Genomic DNA, 23,069 nt, shown 5'->3' on the forward strand with positions numbered 1-23,069 from the left:
GAATCAAAGCATCATCCACTTACAGCCTGACCTTTCCTGCCCAAGGGCTTCAGCCAGCTCCATGTCCAAGGGCCCATGGCATGTTTGATTTGCCAGCACACTACATAAGACGAAGTGTCTGACCTTGCAACAAAGGTGGCACAGCATGGGATCATGAGATCCGTGGCCATCGTTTTGGGTCCTCCCACCATCCAGAAAGCTGCTGGCCTGATAAAACCATGGAACTGTCTTTGAAAGATGTAGCTGAGGCTGGGCACAGTGGTTCACACCTGTAATCCCAGTACTTTGGGAGGCTGAGATGGGCAGATCACTTGTGGTCAGGAGTTCAGGACCAGCCTGGCCAACATGGTGAAACTCCATCTCTACTAAGAAATACAAAAACTAGCCAGGCATGGCGGTACATACCTGTAATCCCAGCTGCTCGGGAGGCTGAAGCAAGAGAATTGCTTCAACACAGGAGGCAGAGGTTGCAGTGAGCTGAGATTGTGTCACTGCACTCTAGCCTGGGTGACAGAGTGAGACTCCATCTAAAAAAAAAAAAAAATGTAGCTGAAACACCAGCTTGGAGCTAATCCACTGCAAGGATGGCACACAGCAAAATCAATGATCATCAAACAGTACTGTGTCCCCAGCAGGTAGAACACATGGATTCCAAAACAACGGGCTGGATGCAGGCATGACCACACCATTACTCCCACTCCAGGAATCTGTGCTTCATCGTGCCCTACCACTCTGGACACACTAACCCAGACATCAGGCTCCCAAAACGGGCCCGTGTCTGCACTCTGGGCCCCTTGCAGCAAGCGTCCAGTAGGCAAGGAAAAGAACTGCCAACCTGGGGAATCGCAGGGGGATTCTCAGGAGGATGAAGCTGCTGCACAATGGGAGCGGAGAAGACTCCATTCGGCACTCTGGAGATCCATCGAGGTGTCGCCTTGGACTCTTTCATCCATACGTGATGGTGAATGGACAAGAGCAGCAGCCACGGCCAAAGGAGGACATGATGACCAAGGGCACAGGCTCTCAGGTGTGGAGGTCTGGACCACCCCTCCAGGTAAGCCACCTAGAAATCGAGGTTAGAGATGGAGAATTGCCAGCACAGAGGCACTGGTTGACATAGGGAGAGATTATAGGAGCCTCAGAACACTGTGAGGAGACGCCGGCGTGGAAGATCAGGTAGGAAGAGGCGATCGCATTGATCAAGCTAATAGACTCTGAAACAAGTAATGCTGTTGTGGGAATGGCCCAGCCCAACCCACCGTCAACATCAATAACAACAAAAACATTAACGACCCACAGGACTTGCAGTCATGAATGAAGAAGTGCGACGCTACTTTGTCTCTGTCAACGCTTACGCGACTGGACAAATTCGCTCATTCCTTGATTATCATTCATCTCTTCGTATTGTGCTTTGCTGTCTTCTCCCCTCAATGACAAAAGAGGATAAAATTCAGTTAATACGTGCATTTTCATTACGAGACAACTAAAGAAATTACCCTTATTTTACTTGATATGTTTTTACACTCTGAGGAATTGGGATAGTTTGGGGAAGGTGGCAATTGTGGGAGGTCCCACACCTGCCTGCTCTCTGCTCTAGCACCTTTGGGGAAGCACATCTGTCCCCAAGAACTGCCCATGTGCATGGAGCCTGCAGGCAGCCCTCCAGCCAGCGGAAGATGGTTCTGCTTTACAGACCCACACATTTGCAAAGGAAACCACATCAACTCCCTTTGCTCACCAACATAGTTCTTCATTCACAGATTCAACCCAAAAGCATCAGGCATTTGAAGAAAATAAGTAAATAAATTGTTAGAAGTCTAGATAAAGAAACAGGACAACCGACCCTGGTGAAAAGAGGAATAATTATTGGACAGAAAAGAACTTTAAAAAGATGGAACGGGCATGGTCAGAGACATTGGCTATGCTATTATAGCCATCCCCAAAGAACTCACTGCTCGAGGAAGGGAGGAAGCAGAGAACCAGAAAGTATCTTGGCAATTTAGAATCTATTTGTGAATATTAAACATTCAGTATACAGGTTAATTAAAATTTGAACACAGCTTAAGACCAAGTTACTAAAGACCAATAGCACAAGCTACAAAAGACACAGAGAGAGAAAATATGAAAGGAAAATGAAAATGTAAAGAAGCTAAACCCAGAAGGTTCAATATCACCTAATCTATCTCCAGAAGCAGATAACAAAGTACCAGGAAAGATGAGTTTAAGAGCATTTTAAAAAGACCTAGACGTGTCCTGTTAGTACTTCAGAACCCCAAGGCTCAAATAACAACTGTAAATATTTCTAGAAGGAAAAAAAAACCTATAAAGAATAAGAAGTAACTTGACCTCAGGTTTATCAGTAGAATGTAACATTAGAAGACAAAGGAATAAAGCATTCAAAAATTTTAAGGGAAAATTATTTTGAAACTAAAATTACATTCCAAACTATCAATCAAGTGGGGCAGTGGAAAATAAAGATATTTTAAGAGTTGTAAGACTCAAAGTTTTACTTCCCTTTCTGAGAAAAAAAAAAAAAAAATCACAGAGCAGTAAATACTCACCGGGTACTTTTCTTAGCACTTTTCATGTGTTAAAACTCCTTGAATCTTCACATCAACACTATGGCATTATTAATATCCTAATTTTACAGATGAGAAAATTGTGGCACAGAGAGGGTTACACTCTGGCAAAATGAAGAAGAAACTCAAGGAAAACGATGCCGTGCAATTGAACTCACGGTGAACCACGGAGGAGATCAGTGAAAAGAAATTTGAGATTGACAGCCGTCCCCTGTGCCTAGAAAGCAAGTGACCAACTAGAAGAGAAAGTAGGAGGGCTTGGAGAAAAGGGCCTTCAAGACAGAAGCAAAGTTAATTACATATATTATTTGATTAAGAATCTCAAAAGTCTGAAAGATGCATATGTCTCTTCCCTCAGTGGTTAGAAAAAACAAACAAACAAAAAGGGAAACAAGAAATACCAAGGCAGGGGTTGGGGGAGATAGCTCCATAAAACATGCATGGACCAAATATGAAGCAGATTTAAAGGTGGCCTAATTTTGAGCAATGGTTGTAATTTTAAGAAAAGTAAAAATATGGCTGGGTGCAGTGGGTCACGCCTGTAATCCCAGCACTTTGGGGGGCCAAGGCGGGCGGATCACAAGGTCAGGAGATCCAGACCATCCTGGCTAACATAGTGAAGCCCATTCTCTACTAAAAATACAAAAAAATCAGCCAGGCGTGGTGGCAGGCGCCTATAGTCCCAGCTACTCCGAAGGCTGAGGCAGGAGAATGCCGTGAACCCGGGAGGTGGAGCTTGCAGTGAGCTGAGATCGCATCACTGCACTCCAGCCTGGGCGACAGAGCGAGACTCCGTCTCCAAAAAAAAAAAAAAAGAAAAGAAAAGTAAAAATACATTTAATCTTGATCCTCAGAAGATTATCCTTCAAATGGCACTGTTCAGTGACATAAAACTACTTTGTTTTGCAGTGAACATTTTTAAATAATCATAATAAAAGAAATGCTATATTTTAACTTTATTTTTATCCTAGATTTTAGAAGCATAGAAAATTTAATTATAGTTACAGTAAAACATACACATATTTTAAATCTTAATGATGTAAAAATAACGGCATAGCCAACCAAAAAGGAAAGAGAGGGAGGATGTATAAGGGTGCTAATTTTCTCACCAACAGATAACATCTACAGTTAATGGAACTACAACCCCAAAGGTACAATCCATTAAAGAAATAATTAATAAGCTAGACTTCATTAAAATTTTAAAAACTCTTGTTCTGCAAAAGATACTGTCAAGACAATGAGAAGACAAGCCACAGCCTTGGAAAAACATGCATCTGCAAAAGACATGCGTGATAAAGGACTGTGATCCAAAATATACAAAGAACTCTTAAAACTCAACAACAAGAAAGCAAGCAGTGCAATAGAAAAACAGATAAAAGATGTGGACACTTCACCAAATAAGATATGCGGCTGGTAAGTAAGCATATAACATCACGCGTCACTAGGGAATTGCGGATTAAAACAATGAGATACCCATCATAATAGGTAATAACAATAATGTCCACTATTAGAATGGTACAGATCTAAAGCTGAAGGGTCAAGAAAAGAGAAGCATATTACTTAAAGTTTACAGATAGATTTTACAATAAACGTAATCAGCAAGAATCAACATATGAAAGAGAGACGATAGAGTACGTTTAGGAAGGGCCCTAAACTGTTTATCTTTCCTAGTGAGGAGTTAATATACACTTTCCAAAGTTGATTGATCAAGAATAAGGTAAAAATAATTTGAGATGAAGTTATGATGATAATGCCTAAAACAATTGAAAGCAAAAGTACTTATCTCTGGGGCATCGGTGTCCAAGAATAGGGAGATGTCTAGAAAGAGACTTACTTTATTTTGTATCCTTCTGTGCTGCTTGGATTTTTTTTTAATAGTGTGCATGTAGTGTTTTTATAATTTAAAAAGCAATTTTTTAATCATCAGTAATTTTTCTGTTAGGGAAGAAAACAGACGAAGGATGAAGTTTATGGAAATTTTTTCTAGAAGCTAATAATAGATGTCAATAACAAAGCATTGCTGAAAATAATGAATTTTTGAATTATGAAATGCCTTTAAGTTTTTCTCAAATTGCAAATCTCCCTGAGGGTGTTCCTCCAAGTCCTACTTATCAGACATACTACTAAGTTTAAATTGTAAAATTCTTACCTGTAATTGAAGCCAGCTGCAACCTTTTTGACAAGGACTAATTGCCGATAATGATTTAAGTGCTGCAAATTCACATGCCACAATTGTTTTAAATAGGGGAACCTCTCACAGCTTTCTCTGAAAAGAACTGTTAATCTTTGCTGCTGACTTATCAAATCCTTCAGTCACCTGTTTGCCATCATTTTCATGAGCTGATAACGTGTTTATTAGAGTCATAATGTGCAGGTGGAGGAATAAAGGTCTCATTTGATGGCACTGGAATTTCATCTAACATTTCTACATGGAAAGAGCTGGCACAAGCCTCAGGCTTGGCTTAGCAGAGAAAGACAATAAAGGCATGTATTATTTTTTTAATTTGAAGCAAACGAAAAGTGAGCATTTATTTAACGTCAGTAACTTTAGATGACATAGCTGGGTAAAATCCATGACCTATAATGTCCCTTTAGCCTGAGGCAACAGGCTGAACAACAGCCAGGGGGTTGCTGCTGGGATGGCTCCTCCTCACCCGGCCTCCCTGTCTCCTTTCACTGCATCTGATCTTTTCTCCTCTTCCTCAGTATTGCGTCAGTTCCTCTTGGCTGCTCATGGCTGGGTTTGGAGGCACCAAATTGTTACAATCTCCGCTTGTTGGGAAAGGAGCAGTTTGGCAGCATATATTCAAAAGTTAGCACAACCCTTCTCTTTGCGATTCTACCACTAAGAATTTATCTAAAGAAAACAAGAACGGATTGGCCAGGCTCAGTGGCTCACGCCTGTAATCCCAGCACTTTGGGAGGCCAAGGTGGGCGGATCACAAGGTCAGGAGATCGAGACCATCCTGGCTAACACGGTGAAACTCCATCTGTACTAAAAATACAAAAAAATTAGCCTGGCGTGATGGCAGGCGCCTGTAGTCCCAGCTACTCGGGAGGCTCAGGCAGGCGAATGGTGTGAACCTGGGAGGCAGAGCTTGCAGTGAGCCAGAGCCCAGGGGTCCCTGCAGCCTCACAATGTAATTGGAATTAGACTCAAGGCATAGTCATCTGGGCATCTCCAAGGACTAGATCTTGGCTCTCTCCTTTTATCCCAGATATGTGGCATAGTGCCTGGAACATGGTAGGATGGCAGTAAATATTTGTTGAATGAGTACACATATGAATACGAGTCACCTGTGCTCCCATAAGCATTAGAAGACAAGCGAACAGCTCTGAAAGCAGCAGTTAGTCTCCTGGGCATATCTGAGAAAGCTTCCTAGCAAGGAAATAGCAAAATCAGGTTCCAGCAGGTGAGTTCAAGTGAGTTCCGTCAGAAGCGTTTGAACCAGAGTGACTCCATCTTGAATACAGGCTGGGTAAAATGAGGCTGAGACCTGCTGGGCTGCATTCCCAGGAAGTTAGGCATTCTAAGTCACAGGATGAGACAAAAGGGTGGCACAAGACACAAGTCACAAAGACCCCACTGATAAAACAGGATGCAGTAAAGAAGCTGGCCGAAACCCACTAAAACCAAGACAGTCATCCTCAATGCTCATTATACACTATTATAAACCTCTACATGCTAAAAGACACTCCCACCACTGCCATGACCATTTAAAAATGCCATGGCAATGTCTGGAAGTTACCCTATATGGTCCAAAAGGAAGAGAACCCCTCAGTTCCAGGAAATCCCCATCTCTTTCCAGGAAGACTCACCGATAATCCATTGTTTTCCATATGATCAAGAAATAACCATTAAAATCGCCAACCAGCAGCCCTCAGGGCTACTCTGTCTAGGGTACTCCATTCTTTTATTTCTTTGCTTCTCTGATAAACTGCTTTCACTTTACTCTGTGGACTCGCCCCAAATTATTTCTTGCATAGGATCCAAGAACCCTCTCCTGCGGTCTAGATCAGGACCCCTTTCCAGTAACAGTTCCAGACCAAGCAAACAGCCTTGGAACTGAACACACACTTTGAGCTGGGGAAGAGGCTACCATCCTTATCTGGTAAAACCTAAGGTCTGTGCAGGAAAAGGTGCACACGAAGAAAGCAGGAAAGGAGAAGTGGCCAGAATGGACTTCCATTCTTTCATTTATGACTAGGCCAACTTCCAGGCCAGCTGGTTATTTGGGAGAATGATTTAAGATTCATTGCTAATAGCTGAAAATGGTTTAATGGTGTTTTTGGGGTTTTTTTTTTTTTTTTTTTTTTTTTCTGTCCAGGTAACATTTTCATTGTCACCCCCAGGGCCTCTCTGACTTCATCCCTCCTCAGGAGAGAATTGCAGGTAATTAGGGCGGTTAGCAGGAGGGATCTCAGGGCGGGAGTGCCTCTCAGGCCTCTGTAAATCACCTCCCCTGACAGCTGACTTCCCCACCTGCCCACAGCTCGCCAGGGAGACCATAAAAGATAACCCCATACACCCTGCCAGCAAGCACCCAACCCAGCCCAGTCCCACCCTCTTCAACAAACATGCTCTGGGGGACATTTTTATGATGGATTTTTTCATTTAAAGTTAATCACATTATCCATTTCATCTGCTCTTATGTACCTCTTACAATTAAAGAGAGGTTGAAAGGGATCTAAAAAAAAAAAAAAAATACAGTCACTGATTTCCCAAGACTTGATTTTTCAGCTCTCGTCCCCATTCGTAAGCGCTTAAGATGTTACACTTTGTTCCGTTGGAACCCGTTATTTCCCTGGGAGACTCAATGTCTGCTTTGATAGGAGCAATTTATCACCCTGGCGAAATCATGCTACTGTTTGGAAGGCAGGGCCAGGATTTATGAATCCTTTTTCACTGAGAATGAATTTAATTCCCAGGGGTGGAAGTGGTATTAAAAGATTCGGCCTGCTGCACCTGTGGCATCTGAGAAGCTGGCTTCCAATATGAGTGGCACGTTCACCCCTGTCCTGTGCTATGAAAGCCTTTACCTTCCTAATGGAGGAACCTCGATGAGGGCATGAAATTCAATTCAGTTGGGTATGAAACAACGGTTTTACTTAATAATGAATTCAAAACAATAAAATTGACTTGCACAGCATTTTTACTCTATTTTTAGAGTGTATGAGTTCTTAAACTATTATTTATTGCAGATACTTTTTCAAAATATCCATTTTTAAAGCACCAAGCCAAATTATTGATCTATTGGGACCAATTCCTTCTTGCAATTTATAGTGTTCAGTTTCCTTACATGTGTTATAGCCCAGGTAAGATGCCACAGGGAGCACACTGGAATCACCTGGGGAGCTTGACAAGCTATTGATGCCTGGGTCCCAACCCAAAAGGGTTTAAGACAATGTCTAGGTACAGTCTCAGCATCAGGAAAGTTGTTTAAGCTTCCCAGGTGATTCTAATGTATAATCAAGTTTGAGAACCACTGCTATAAGATAATAAGTTTGGTATTTTTGAAACAAGCATAACAGTTTCAAATTAGACATCCTTCCTACAAGTGATCATCTATTTTAAATGAACCAAGCATGACTTCCTACACTATTTCATTGATCTAGTTGGTAACTGGAGAAACATGTCTTACATCATCATGGACAAACGTATGGTTTCCATAATGAATTGTCTTTACGGTCCTTGAGCTTGTGTGCAAGTCAACAGTTCTTGCTAACAGTGGTATTTTTGCTCTATGGATTATTTCCCACCCATCAAACAACTTCCTTGCAGCACTTCAATCTCATGCATTTCTACTGGATATTAATTCACTGTGCCCAACAATGGTCACTCTTTTCTGCCCGTACCTCTACTCATATTCTCTGCTCCTCACTCATCGCCCACCCACCCATCCACCTAACCTTCCTCCACTCCACCCTTTGTTTGGCGCTGGTACTACAATGACGAACAAGACAGTCCCTGCCTCAAAGGAGTTCACAATCTGGTGTGGAAATCAGACAAGTCAACAGAATCTGTAGGAAAGCATGCCTATGCCATGCAAGAAGTGAGCTGAGGGTCGCAGGGAGTACCAAGAGGGGCCTCTCATGCTGCAGAGGGCAGGGAAGACAGCTGTCCCCATCACAAGAAGTACTGCCATTTGCACAGAGTCTCCTTTTGTGTCACTGAACTCTTATTTATTATCAGTGTATAACACAGGTATTGAGAGATGCCCACAATAGGTAGATATTACCTAATTCTCTTTGTGTCTTTATTCAGTCATTCCTTGGAACTAAATAAATATATATATTCAACAATTAGGTTAATGGTCCCCATCCTCTTTGGCACTAGATACCAGTTTTGTGGAAGACAATATTTCACAGACCAAGGTGAGGGGGATGGTTTTGGGATGATTCAAGCACATTACATTTATTTTACACTTCATTTCTACTATTATTACATACTCATAATGTAGAATCAGTGGGAGCCCTGAGCTTGTTTTCCTGCAAGTAGACAGTCCCATATGGGGGTGATGGGAGACAGTGACAGATCATCAGGCATTAGATTCTCATAAGGAGCAGGCAACCTAGATCCCTCGCATGTGCAGTTCACAATAGGGTTTGTGCTCCTATGAGAATCTAATGCCATGCTGATGTGAGAGGAGGCAGAGCTCAGGGAATGTTCGCTCATCCACCACTCACTCCTGCTGTATGGCCTGGTTCCTAACAGCCCATGGACGCATACCAGTCACTGGCCCGGGGTTGGGGACCCCTAAATTAGGACATTAGTGAAAATAGGGAATATCAGGATTTGTGCATCTTCTGATCTAAATATGTTTCTTTGTTTGGGTGTGACATGTGTACCAAAGACTCTTGGTTTTGGTCTGGCTGGTTCCATGGTTCTTTTAAAAGTACAAAGCTCATATCCAGCCACACATAGCCACACCAGGAAGGCCACGTGCTTACTGGCTGTCATCAGGGTCAAGAATGCTGTGATCTTCCTGGGGCTTCCTTTTTAAACATCATTGACACTGGGGATTTCTTCACATCAGAAGGTCAGCACATCATAAAGCATGTGCCTATTTTAAGACCAAATGCAGGACACTGGAGAACAGAAGATCAACATGAATATCAAGAGCTCCTAGACAGTCACCTAGGAGAAATGCCACCAGGAAGACTTGGGACAGCATGGGACAAAGTCACCATGTCCACATACTTGAAGGAACTGAATAAAAAGTCAACACAAAATGGGATATAAATTAAATGAAAGAACCGTGGGAGGGTCAGTCACATCAACAACGGGCCTGGGGCTCACGGTGTGTTTGCCTTTCTCTATTTCAAAGGAATTTGGGATCTGATTTTAATTTTACGATCCCACAAAATTGGAACTGTAAGGGATATTAGAGATAATTGACCCAATATGAATTTATAAATGGGGAAACTGAGGCCCAGAGAGGCAGATCCATGGCTGAAGCTGTGCTTTGAGCAAAGGTCAGAGACAGAACTGAAACCCTCAGGTGCTTAACTGCCAACCCACAGCCTTGCACCATCGTCACAAAAGGTTGACCTAAAATCCCTCCCGTGACCAAGACCTCTAATTCCCAATGCCACAATGACAGCAAACCCATTGGTGGTTAACTCAGACATCGGTTGCAAATCTTGGCCTCCAGATTTGTAGGAGAAAAATGGTTTATCTATTTTCACGATGACCAATTTCATCTCAGAGTCTCGTTTAGTCCTTTAGAGGGCCGCATGGAAGCTCCCAGAGCACCTGGTGCCAAGACAAGGCGGGGACGCAGTGGGAAGGCACAGAGGGAACATCTGTGGTCCTGGCCCTTGGTCACTCTCATCTCTCAGTGGATATATTTTTGGTATCCACAAAAATGTTCTCATTCCATCAGGTCTCAGGGGTCCAGCTCATGCCATTAACTGCTACATGCTCCTGTCCCCGTTATGGCCCCTCTTCAGGTGTCGCAGCCCCCAGGCCTCCCTGGGGACAAGTGTCACCACTCTGCCCTGTGGCTTGTCCGCAGGTGGGTGAGAGAAGGCACAAGGAAGAACCTGTGATATGAAGGATTGCTCCAAGCCTGTCCACCTGAACCGCCAGTGAAACAATTCCACCTGCTGCCACCTGGGAGACTGAATTAAGACTCCTTTCCCAGGCCCTATCCAGGGAACTTCAGCAGTGACACGGTGTTTCTGTCCCCTTGGAATCCTCAAGCAAGTCTAGGGTTTCAGTGGGAACCCTCCATCACCCCCTCCAACAGAGGGTTCAGCACTCGCTGGGGTCTGTGCCTGAAGACAGAGCCTTAGACACCTTCTCAGAACTTTTCTCCCCTTCTCCCATCTCTAGAATCTTTATTTAATCTCAGAGCAACAAGGAAGAAAAACTGACTCTGTGCTAGCATTCTTCCAAATGTATTGCTCATACCCTAAGTTCTTCTGAAATTCAAAGGCCAGGTTGGAGTTCCCTGTGCTGCTTCCTTATGTCTTCCCTGTGGCAATGAATGCTTCGCTCTCCAAAGTGGGGAGAGGGCTGTGGGACAGCAGGGAATCCAGGAGAGAGAGATCATGAGGAATGATTGAAATAGACTCGACCTCACCAAGATCAAAGTGGCAGCACCTTGGTGGGTGGATGGCATTGCTTGTTCCTTGGCCGCACCTTCAACCCCATCCCCAGTCAGTTTCCAAATGTCAGTCCCACAGGGGAGATTGCCACAAGCAAGAGATACTGGCGAATTAGGACCGGCCACTGCCTGAGAAGGGACAGAATGCAGCCAGCTAATGGTACGGCAGCAGCGCTTTACCCTGAGGTCCACCACAAGCTGACTTCTGTCTCAGCCATGTCGTCCTTATCTGGACAAGGCAGAAAGCAAAATCTACTTTTCAGTATTCTCATAAAGATTGCATTTAGGGGAGGAACGTCATGAGCAAGGTGCATGTGTGTGATTGTTGCAGGATAAATAGCAGCCATTGTTGAGATCTTTCTCCTCTGTCACTGCTCACATCCTTTAAAAGAATTGTGAAATTTCGATCTGGCGTCCTTCTGGGCTTACCAGCTGGCATGGTATTAATGAAGAGACACTGGGTCATAATTTTGGTCACAAAACAGGCCATGTGGGGAAAGATGTGTTTGAGAGAAGCCTATATTTATAAGATTATCTGGAAAATGTGAACAATTGCTAACGAAAGCGATTTGGCAAAGGCATAAATGACTCAGGCCTGTTCCCGTTTCTAGAAAAACAACTCCGACCACTTTGTCTCCCCAAGACTATGAATGCGGCAGTTGCTGTGAGCTGCAGCCCATGATACACGCTGTGCAGACCAGGGGTCTCCATCGCCCATCGCCCTTCCCTATGGCCACACTGAGTCAGCACATGCTCCAGTGACTCACAGGTTCCCACGCCCATCCCCCAGAGCTCTCAGTTCAGAATTATTGCCATAAAGGGATTCGTGGAGGAGAAAGAATTTCAGAAACATCTCCAGGACTTGCACCTGAGAATGCAAGGGCATTCCAAGTGAGAACAGGTGCAGCCTGGCGGGCCGCATACGCGCTTCCTGCTGGAGACATCCCAGCCTGCCCCGCTGCCCGGCACTGACTCGTCAGAAGCACACAGCATGCCTCCACCCAGTCCTTGGCTTCCTTTGCGTATTCCAGAGATTTTCCTTTGACGGGTCATGCTACACTCAGATACACATGGAAACTGATACAACCGCCATACTTTCTCTTGTTTTATGTTCAAAGAGCTGGAGGTGTGTTGACTGCTAATCTCCTAAAGCTGCATTTTATATGAACTTGGAGCTAGCACTGACTAGACCCAGACCAACACCTTCAGGAATAGGTTGCTCCTCAGTGCCATCCTTGCCAGGGTAAACAGTTTATGATACCGACGTTCAGATCCAGTTTCTTCTAAAACACAACCAAAATTTCACCATCCCAAGCTGTCGAAAGACCTGGAAGCTCCCATGAAGTTAATCAGTTATCCCAATGTGAATCCACTAAGAAATGGGAACCCCAGAGCATCCCTTAGCAAAGGGTGTCCAGTCAGTCTCGTAGTGAAACAGGTCAATTATATTTTCTCCCTCACTGTCTCTTTTTTAAAAAATAAGTAAGTTCCAAGTCACATACCATTAGCTGGATTAAGATCCATGGCTCAGCCTAATCAACACAGCAGTGAAACGACTGCCGCAGGCCCTCACCACGTGGGCTGTGCCTAGCAGGCCCCATCCTAAGTGCTTCACTTACATTCACTCATTCAACCCTCACACCCACCCTGTGAAGTTGAAACTGTTATTATCCTCAATTGGCAAAAGAGGAAACCAAGGTACAAAGAGACTGAAGTCCTACAACTAACGATTGGCAAAGCCTGGTTCCAGCCTCGACAGTCCAGCTCCCGAGTCCACATTTTTGAACACAAATATTCAGGAGGCGCAGCAAGACAGCCCTGGGTGGCAGGCCAAGGATGACAGAGTTCCAAAGTGAAAGGAGAGGATTTGCAGAAGCATAACAGCTGTTATATAAATGCTATAAAAATCTGCCCAAAGCCACAACCCTTTCCAAAACAGCAGCATCTCACCACCGCACACCCAGTGGACATGAGATTCGCCCTTCTCTTTCCTCCATTCACCTGTTGCCCAGCCTTGAGACACCCAGGCACCACAGAGCATCCTCACCTGGGTGGGCGGGGCCACTGCAGCAGGAAGAGGGGCCCCTCCTTTATGGAGACCAGGAAAGTCAGCGGCTCTAGTGGCTCGCTTAGGGCCATTCCCCAGGGAAGGCCCGCAGTAGCCCAGCACTCCTTAAAGGAGTTCCCCTGGACATTCCCTGCAAAGTGTAACCTAAGGAGGCCCTGGCTGGGTCCTGGCCTGGCTGCCGACTGCCTTGCCTAGTCTCCACCACACTCAAAGCCTGTGAGCTGTGACCACAGGAGACGGGATATTGCCGGCTCTCCGCAATGACACCTCACTCACACAGACACAGGAAAAGCACCAGGCTAGGGAGATGGCCCTGCGCCTGCCTCCGCCTCCCATTTGGAAAACACACAAAGAAAGAGAAATGATGCTGTCCAAGATCAGAGCAGACATGGCCACCAAAGCAGCTGACAAGGAGATTTCATGAGCTCAGTGGGAATCGTCCCCATGTCGATCGTCAGCAAAGAGTTCAACATCTTCATTAAACACCAGAAAGTATGTCTTGGAGAATTACTGGTGAGAAACCTTCTAACAGAAAAACTTTTTTGGTGATTTTTTTTTTTTTCATCTTGACCCAGATACTAAATACCACATAACTGACATGGCCCTCTTGGAAGGCCCTCTTCATGTTGACCACAGTGCTGAGACACTCAGTTGTGCTCAGATCTAGAAGTCAGGGGCAACTGACTAACAGAGGTGCTTAGGCAACAGCACCTGTCTTCTGAGGATGCTTAGAATATTTTTTTTCCCAAGTTCTTTGAAACTAGGACAGGCTCTTTCCGACAGTGCGATGGCACACGGAGGAGACACTGCCATCTCAGAGGCCATTTGACACTGACACTGTCCTGCCCCTAGCACCGGTTCCCCTGGTTCTCCGGATCTCGCTGGTAGGGGACAGCAGGCAGGGAGGCACCCCAGCCTCACCTATTCACCGTTTAGCACAGGGCCAGGCAACAGAAGGGATTCGCACAACGGGCCTTACTAGAGCACAGTGCACACTCAGCAAAAAAGGACTTTCTTCAAAGGGTTCTGGGCAGGAAACGTCAAAGAGTGAAGTATCTTGATGAAGAAGGCAACCAAGAAAATGAAAGCAGTCTGCTCTCCGAAACTAAACCACCCTCCCGCTTCCAACTCAGCAAGCCCTTCAAAGGCTCCCGCACGCAGGCCTGTCTGCAGCATTAACCCAAAGCCAGGCTTCTCCCTGCCCGCACAGACAGCATCAGCAATGCTCCCACCGCCACCCCACCCCACCCCACCCAGGCCTGCAGCCACACCAAGCGGGAGAGGGGCTGGGGGCGCTGCAGAGGAGGCCGGTTTTCTTTGTAAGGTAGCAGATCCCTGAGATTCCCTGTGGGTTCTTCAAAGCGCTGACTCTGGCCAGAGCTTAAGGCCCCTCTGCAGAAGCCTCAACCACGTTGTTCACAAACCCAGCTGAGCGCTCTTACCCAAGGCTGCAACCTCCATCATCCGCTATTTCACGGCGCATTTTGGCGACCTAATTTGGAGATGGGCAATGGGCAAGTTGCCTGCTAAGCCAAGGGAGAATAGGGGCGCTTAAAAAATTGTATGACAAGAGGTGCTTTGTGACCCTCCACAGACCTGGACAAGAATCACGCAGACCGCAGGCGGTGGTGCCCGCCGAGAGCACCTGGAAGGGAAGGCGTCAGGGCTGGTCGGGCCCCGACTGCAGCCTCATCCACTGCGAGGGGTTGGAGGGACGCCTAGTCTGTGGCTTCCCTGGTCTGGGGCCGCGCTGTCTGAAACCTCTCCAGAGGGGAAACTGAGTTCTCTCAGCTGACGAGGTTTCCAAGAACTCCAGTCCCCAGGGCCCTAGAATGCTGGGTCTGGACCGATGGGATCCTTAGAGCCGGGTCACCTGCGTCAACAGCCCTGGGCTGGGTGGAGCGCAGCCCCGCACCTGCACCTGCCCGGCCGCCTAGGGGGTTGGAGGTGGCTGCACCCGGCTTCTGTCAGGGCGCAGCCGGGACGCGCCCGGCGGGCTTGGAGGCCGCTCCCGGGCGGGGTAAACGGGTTGGGGCTCAGGGTTAAGGAGCGGGGTGGGGCGGAGGCTGTCTCCCGCCCGCGCCTGCCTCGGATGAAGGCAGCACCTGCCGGGCCGCTGAATGCCTTCCCCTCTCTCTACTACCCACCCCACCACCACCCGAAACACCGCCGCGCCGCCGGCTTCTACGCGCCCTGGGCCCGATGCGGGGGACGAGGCGTGGGTGCGGGAGTAACGGAGGGTGCCGAGGAGGTCGGCGCGGGGGCGGGGCGGGGCGGGGGGCAGGGAGGGCTGAGCCCACTGTGTAGGTCTGCACAGCCCCCAGGCGACCCAGTCTTTGTTTCCTACCGGTTTTACTGAATACGTATTTAGGAACATACATACATACATACCTTTTTCAGCCTTTCAGGAAACAGAAAGAAGTGTTGAGAAATAAGTAAGTTCTCCTTTACGTGCTGAAATTGATTAAATAAATAAAGAAGCGCCAGGGCGCATCCTGAGCCCGCGTTTGCTAGCCTTCCTCCCCACAGTGGGTGAACCCATAAAGTAAGATAAGACATCCAGGCCCAGGCCGGAGCCAGCGAAGGCAGGCGACGTGGAGAGATGCGACTGCAAACACAATCTGCCCCCAGGAACACCTCCCCCCTCAGCTGGAGGTGCGGACAAACAGGAACCAGCGATAGCATTCTTAAAAGGTTAGATAAGGAAGGCAGGTGCAGCCTACCTGGTATTTACTTCTTGGCTTTTACTTGCTAGAAACATTTATCCTTTATTGCCTACTTACTATATTTAGGACCTCATTGGGTTTCCGGCCGTTTTCTGTTTAGACCGGTTTTTTTCTTGTTACCTTGTTAATATAAGCACGCGGGTTTAATTCCATTTAAGACTTGTGAAGGATTCTCACCCCCACCCCGATCCCACAGTCTGCGGTCTTACCAAGTCAATTTCACAGGTGTTAAATAACATTGAATAATAAATATATAATCAGCATAAAAATTAAGTGCTGCATTACAACACAGGAAAATACCTCATTTTCTGCCTAGTTTCTATAACATTTCTGTGAACAGCCAGGGATCCTAGCCCCACTATTGCAGTATTTATTTTCTTACTGATTTTTCATGTGTTACCTGAAAATCCTAATTTCCAGCTGAGAGAAGGAACGCATTTTAAATGCGATGTGCCAGCAAGTTGAAGGGCTGGAGAGAAGATTTAAGTCCTTTTTTTTTCCTTTCTCCAGGCTTCCTACTGCAGGTGGGAGTCGGGTGGCTGTTCTAACGGGGTCATGTTTGAGACTAACGTGCATTTGGCCCACCCACACCTCTTGTTTTGTAGATTGTTTTTGTGTTTAGAGCATATTTCCTACTGAAATGAGAATAACCACCTTCCTCACACTGCCACTCACATGCACAGAAGACGGGGAGTGTGAATGTCTGATGCTCACGTTCTCACAACTGCCAGCCAGAAACAAGCAGGACACCAGCCCAGACCCCGCCCCCCACTTGGGCCGGAGCCAGTCTGTGACCAGACCTGCTTCTGTAAGCTGTCGTAACGGAGTCCCAGCTCTGAAATGGTGTCAGGACTCAAACTCAGGCCCCTGGATCTTAAACATTTGGGCATTAAATCCCATGCCCCTCACCACCTGAGCTGCACTGACTTGACCAGGCAGAATTTTGCAATGAGTTGCACAATAATTGGCATCCCTGGCATAAACCACATCAGTCATGCAAGTGGAATTTTCAAAAGCCAGAATGGGTCCCCAGACTTCAACTTGGCTCTCATAATCCTAGTGGCCCCTTCCACGTTAGGAACACCACATCCTTCCCAGGCTGGTCATACAGGTTTCCCGCCACTACTCTGCATACATGCACACAAGTGTATCTGACACTCCAAATTCACCCAGGCATCCTTCTCAATAACTGATGCCCCAAAGCAATTGAAAATAGAAAGTAGTGACTTTGGACCACTTCTTGATTTCATTTGGCCCTTTAAACACTACTTGTTGTGATGAAATAAGTGTGGTTATTCAGTAACCTAGGCTGTATCCAGTGCTGCGTCCTGATCAGGCTAAGTGTTCAGTAAATATTCACTGTTGGACCCAAATTCACTCAAAGAGCCTCTGGTGTGATTCTCCCTTACACCTCTTCAATCTGGACGTTCCCTAGGGGCTAAAAGGTTTGTTCTGGTTCCTGGTTCTCCTCCTCCCTCTTCCCGCTGCTTATCCTGGGGGCCACGACCCGTGAAGGCAGCCCCCTCTGATCAACACAAACCAGGCTCCAGGAGGGCCTCACGGGGCGTTGACTCTGCCTTCTCCTCTAAGACCAGCACAAATACAGCCTAAGATTCACCTTCTCAAGGACCAGCACTGCTTGCCCCAGTCTCCACAGAAGTCTGCAGTAGCTCAAATTAAACAAGACTTCCAGGCCAGTGGGTGTTTGCTGAGTGAATGAATGAATGAGTGAATACATAAATAAATAATAAACAAGGTTACCACCAACTGGCCCCTTCCTGTCTGTCCTTTTCTCTCTGTGTTCTTGGGCCATCAGTTGGTTCCCTGGCTTTTAGATTGTATAGATCACTTATTTACTTATTTATTTATTTATTTATTTATTTGTTTGTTTATTTTAATCTGACAGCTACATGGAGTTTCTAACTTTTAATTTTGTCAAGGAAGGCTATTTTTGAGGGACCACTATCCCCATCATTTCATAAAAGAAACAGCAATTTTCAAAAATAAAAGGCTGTAAGCTGACTGCATTTAGGAAGAAACCATACCATACTCTTCCTTATTTCACCCAGACCATTGAGAACTCTATGGAGAAGTTGACCCAGTCAGTGCCAGCAGGGAAACCTCCCTCTAGGTCATGCCCTCTGCTGATGGCCTCACATCTCAATCCTGTGCCGTTCCCCAACACCATTCCGTGTATCCCAACTTTGGTGTCAGCAATGACCTCCTTCTTTCTCTCAAAGTTTCCACCTTTCTTCCTTTAAACCCCGCAAAAGTTCCCAGTTACTGTGAAATAGCCTAGACCTTCCTCACATGCCAACATTTGGGGAATGGAGGATATCTCTCCCTGCTGTTGACAGGTTCCCCAAATCCATGCATCTCTGTATCTTAACACTCCCTTTTAGTTCCTTCCACCCCGGCTGCCCCATGTTCCCCAGCATCCAGCCAAGGCCTGTGCATATTATCGATGGACGGATCCTCCTCCCCTAAAGGTAGAGGAAATGAATGCCGAGATTTCTTTAACTGCAAAATAACTAGATCCTTCAAATCTAGTCACTGTCCAAATACGATTCCTTACAACTGATTTAATAGGCCAATTTACTTTAGAGTCTGAATAAATATCAAGTCATTTTGGCAGCTTTGGAGGTTACCTGTCATGTCGTCAGTGTGCCCAACACAAACAGTGCCACAGAGGGGTTCTGTCTTTTAGACACGAAGAAGGCAGTGTCTGAGTGGTTTCCTTGGCCTAAAATGACCTCTGCCCCCTCCAAATCCTGTCCCCCTCTCAAAACTCAATTCAGGTCTCTCCTCTGTGGAATCTTTCTCGCCTATTCCAGCTCTCTTGAATCTCTTCTGCCTCTGAATCCAACATCACTTCTAGTCCTTCAAATTAGCATTTAATTATCAGGCTGTCTCATCTTGTTCACCACGGTTTCATGTGGGTTATTCTGCTCTCCCTAAGTGGATTGTTGTGGGCAGGGCCAATCTCTTCATGCCTTTTTCCTTGTCTGGGTCCTGCTCAAGAGTACCAGGCATAGGGCTGAGCACTAGGAGGAGACCAAATGTCCTTACCAGTGCGTGATTAGATCTCTCCATCCATGGTTGGCCCCTAAGACAGTTCCTTTGTGACCAGAGAGAGGAATCTGCAGAATAGTTGGCTGGCAAGACGGTTACCAGAAGCAGGGGAAGGGATTTGACCCTGACCTCATTAAAGCAACATTCTGGAAAACAGTCCCACCTTCTCATAGGATTCTAGTTGAGAAGTTCAAGGGGAAAAAAGTGAGCAACAGTAATACTTGCAGTGCATTGTACGGCCTACCCAAATAACTACACTGAGACATGGAACACTGGCACTGTAAAAGACATACGGGACGCCAATGGGGCTCTGAGGAAAAGGAGCACTTCCCTCAGGGGGACCTGGGCAGTGTTCACAGAGATGCAGGCAGTGGTAGGAGGCACCCAGACTGTAGAATCAATCAGACTGGGTTCAAGTCCCAGCTCTGTCGTCTGCTAATTGTATGGCCTTGGGCACTGGAGTGCTTTGCTCCTGGAAGTGTGGTCTGGGTCACGGGCATCACCTGGGAGCTTGTGACAAACCTGGATCTCCAGTGGGTGGGAGGCCCTACTCCAGGCCTGCTGGGTGAGACCCTGTACTGAAGCAAGCTCCCCCGAGGAAGTGCAAGGGCACATTAGAGGTGCTGCAGTGATTGGTGCTTATACCACTCCTCCATACACCCCCCACCCCGCCCCCCACCTGGCACCACTTCTTCTTACAGCAAACAGGGCCTCCAGTTGCCTCTGAAGAAATGGCCCTTCCCTTGTGAATTACTCACCAAGTAACCTGGGGTTGGAGCTAAACTAACTGGTACATTGAACCTCCCAGTGACAGCAGTGGGTCTGTGGATGCGCAGAGGGCCCAGGCCAGGCTCACCAGGGTCAATTAGACAAAGTCAGTCCTGTTTGATGGCGAGGAAAGATCACCTGCTCTTTCTCTGAGGATAAGAATGAGAGAACAAGGTGTTCTCACCACGGTGCATCCTCCGTTAGAGGATGTGGGAGTCACCAGTACTGTGTGTCACCCCCACAGAGGACATTGGGGCCATCACTGCTGTGTGCCCTTCTAGACAGCACGCTGGGCTTGTCACCACTGTGTATGGTTTACAGAGGATGAGGGGCTTGTCACTGTTGTGTGCAATACTAGAACTACATGGGACCCGAAAATGGGTCCATGGACCAAGTATGGAGAGCAGTGGAGAGATAGATACCACTTATGGTAACCTTCTTTGAGCCTGGATAGAGGGAGCTGGGTCTAAAAAACTGTTTAATTACATGACCCAATAAATTCTCTACTGCTGAAGTCAGGCAGGCTGGGTTTTCTATACTTGAGAATTAAACAAAAGTGCACTTCTAAAGCATCTAGTGCCCTGCTTCGGCCCACAGTGGGAGCTTGGGAGCTTGGGATTGAGAATTGCTACTGCAGTGATTGATATGGTGGTTGAACTTGAACTTGAAGTCTCTGTAAACTTTCAATGACTCTAATTTAAATATAGACAAAGGAGGAAAAGCACAAGACAAATGGTATTGACCTTTGGCTAATCTAGACAAAAACGGAGCTTGGGAGACTATTCTCTTTGGGAGAATAAAACTGGGGGCACAAAAATGGAGGGCTTGAATGTATCTGAGCAGGAGATCAGGGTCAGCAGGCAGACTTTACAAGGTTGGTTGGTTCTCCTAGGAGGAGAAATGCTTCTTCCCTCTCTGGATGCTTCCTTTCAGTAGCCTTTCCTACCACCCACCTAGGAACAGAGAGTGCCCGTCCAGTTGGTATTTCAGAATGCATGACTGGGCAAGCTTGGTTCAGCTCTGGTCTTCTTTTTCCTCTCTGGAGTGAGCCTGTTGGTGAAAAATAGGAGTTCTCTGCTGCTGCTCTGGCCTGTTATCACCCTGCTCCAGGAAGTCATCCTTGGGCCAGCCCTCCAGTGGCGGACACCTGCTCTGGGTTACTGCTGCAAAGACTGGATGGCTAAGTCACTTAAACTGAGGTCAGCACAGCCAAGCACTTAGCCACTGCATGCAAAGTCATATCTGCCAATGTGATGTCTGTCAGGAATAAAGACACCGCCATCTTTACTCAATGTTTCATCTCTTAACCTACTCAAAAGCCATGCAGGGAGGTGGGGGGTTCTTTGGGAGACACTATGAAAGCTGCTACAGTCAGGATAAATTGGAGGGAGTGGAGATGGAAATCGGGGAGCAGCTTTGAAGCCCCTGCGAAGCGTGAAGGCTATGCTGGTGAGACAGCAGGTAGAGGGAAGGATAGAATGGGGCAGACGTCAGAGAAGGAGAAAGGAAAGCCTCATGGGGCCTCGCGGGATGGGGGGTGTGACAGTGGCAAGGGGTGAGGGGCTCTGGGGCTGAGAGGGCATCTCGATGGAAAACTTCAGTGGGAAACAGAATTGTGGGCTGCCAGTCAGGAAGGAGGGAGAAGAGTATTGCATAGAAATAAAACTGACACATAGTGTGGATGGGATCCAGGGGAGAAATGCAGAGCATGCAAAGGAGTCAGCTGAGGACGGAGCCACAGGACCTCCACACTTGGGAGGCTGGAGGAGGAGGAGGACAGCGCCCAGAAGAGCGAGTTCCCCGGGAGAGAGATCAGGGAGCGAGGAGAGGCAGGAAACCACAGGGAGGCAAGGCCGGCTGCAGGAAAGGAGCCCGGAAACCTCACACACTCATAAGCAAACTGGAGAATCCAGGAGGCCAGAGAGAAGACCCAGGTGAGCTCCGAGGGCAATCAGGTCCCAGACCCGAAGGACCAGACATCTCTTAGGAAGCCCCTGTCCCAGCAGACAAGGAGAGAGAGAGCCTGTGCCAGGGGCCAGGGAGAAACCCACACAGGCAGCCACACTGCCAGTTTGGATGCCAAGCAAAGACAGCCAAGGGCATGCAGGCCAAGTCATATTACAGCCACCCTGTGGGACCAGGAGCAGGAACTCTGTCTCTGAGGCAAGCAGAGCCCCCCTCCACCGCCCGCTCCCCAATTCCTGCTCCATTGTGGGTGCAGCTTCTGATGACTTCAGCAGAGATGAATCCCAGAAAGATGACTATTTTCTCAAAGTCGTGCCTTTTTTAAGCACTAAGTGGGGAAAAAAGTTAAAAAAAAAAAAAAAAAAAAAGAAAAGAAAAAGAAAGAAAGCTGCACAAAAAGAACCACAGAGACTCCAAAAAAAAATCTGATAAGCTGCATTCAAATCACCTACTTAGAAGAGAAATTAATGTTAACTGCTGGGATCAAAGAATGAACTAAAGACACGGCTCTGCATTTTTAATCCCAATTTTTCATTCCAGTCACACGTTATGACTTCTCTGTGGACTTCCGACATTGACTCCACCCCTGGAAGCAGCGAGGACCAGTGCCCGGACCCTGCGGTCTGCAGGGGGTTCCACCACCTGCCCGCCTCAGCGTGGCTGCACCCGGCCTGGTATAAATGGACCCTCCTACTCAGACACAGGCCAGGCACCCTCCCTTAGCCCCGCAGCCCCCACTTACCATTTAACAGGTATCTGACATGTGACACTTGAAGAGAAAAATTCCCCACGGGATCATCGAGGGCCAGAATCTTACTAAACAGGCCTAGTGCCGTGGCTCAAGCCTTTAATCCCAACACTTTGGGAGGCCAAGGCAGGAGGATTACCTAAGCTCAGGAGTTTGAGATCAACATGGGCAACATAGGGAGACCCCTGTCTCTATGTGAAAAAAAAAAAAAGAAGAAGAAGAATCCTACTAAACCACCTCTCCTGGGGATGGGTTGTTTTTTAAAGGGGAGGTCAATTATTAGGGTGGTGCAAAAGTGATTGTCATTTTTGCCATAGAAAATAGTGGCAAGTGACTAATCTAATATCACAAAAGAAATATTACACTCAAAGTATTTTACAATTAAAAATAAATGATACTTTCCATTTTGTAATATCTCACTGTCGCCACTGGTAAGAATGGAGGGTGGGAGAAAATTTGTGGCATTCTTAAATAAAGCTTTGGCAGCACTGAGGATGTTTTCAAAGACTCTGCAAGGCCAGTTGAAAGCAA

The 23,069-nt window shown here is 46.8% G+C and overlaps 1 long non-coding RNA gene across 3 annotated transcripts in view; it reads right to left on the reverse strand.

The window, feature by feature from the left end:
- The window catches only part of LOC110741012, a 37,533-nt gene extending 17,793 nt beyond the window's left edge, over positions 1-19,740 (reverse strand). Inside the window, exons 1-2 of one of the 3 annotated variants that reach the window (XR_002516500.2) lie at positions 15,983-19,740; positions 836-1,426 (exon numbers count right to left, since the gene is read on the reverse strand). This is a non-coding gene — a long non-coding RNA (uncharacterized LOC110741012). Of the gene's footprint in view, positions 1-835; positions 2,532-2,561; positions 3,171-15,982 lie in introns of those variants that run through there. The other 2 variants (XR_002516499.2, XR_002516498.2) reach the window with 2 other exon arrangements.
- Between the last annotated feature and the right edge of the window lie 3,329 nt (positions 19,741-23,069).

The sequence above is a fragment of the Papio anubis genome, chromosome 14 (genome assembly GCF_008728515.1).
Source record: "Papio anubis isolate 15944 chromosome 14, Panubis1.0, whole genome shotgun sequence".
Classification (NCBI taxonomy): Eukaryota; Metazoa; Chordata; class Mammalia; order Primates; family Cercopithecidae; genus Papio; species Papio anubis.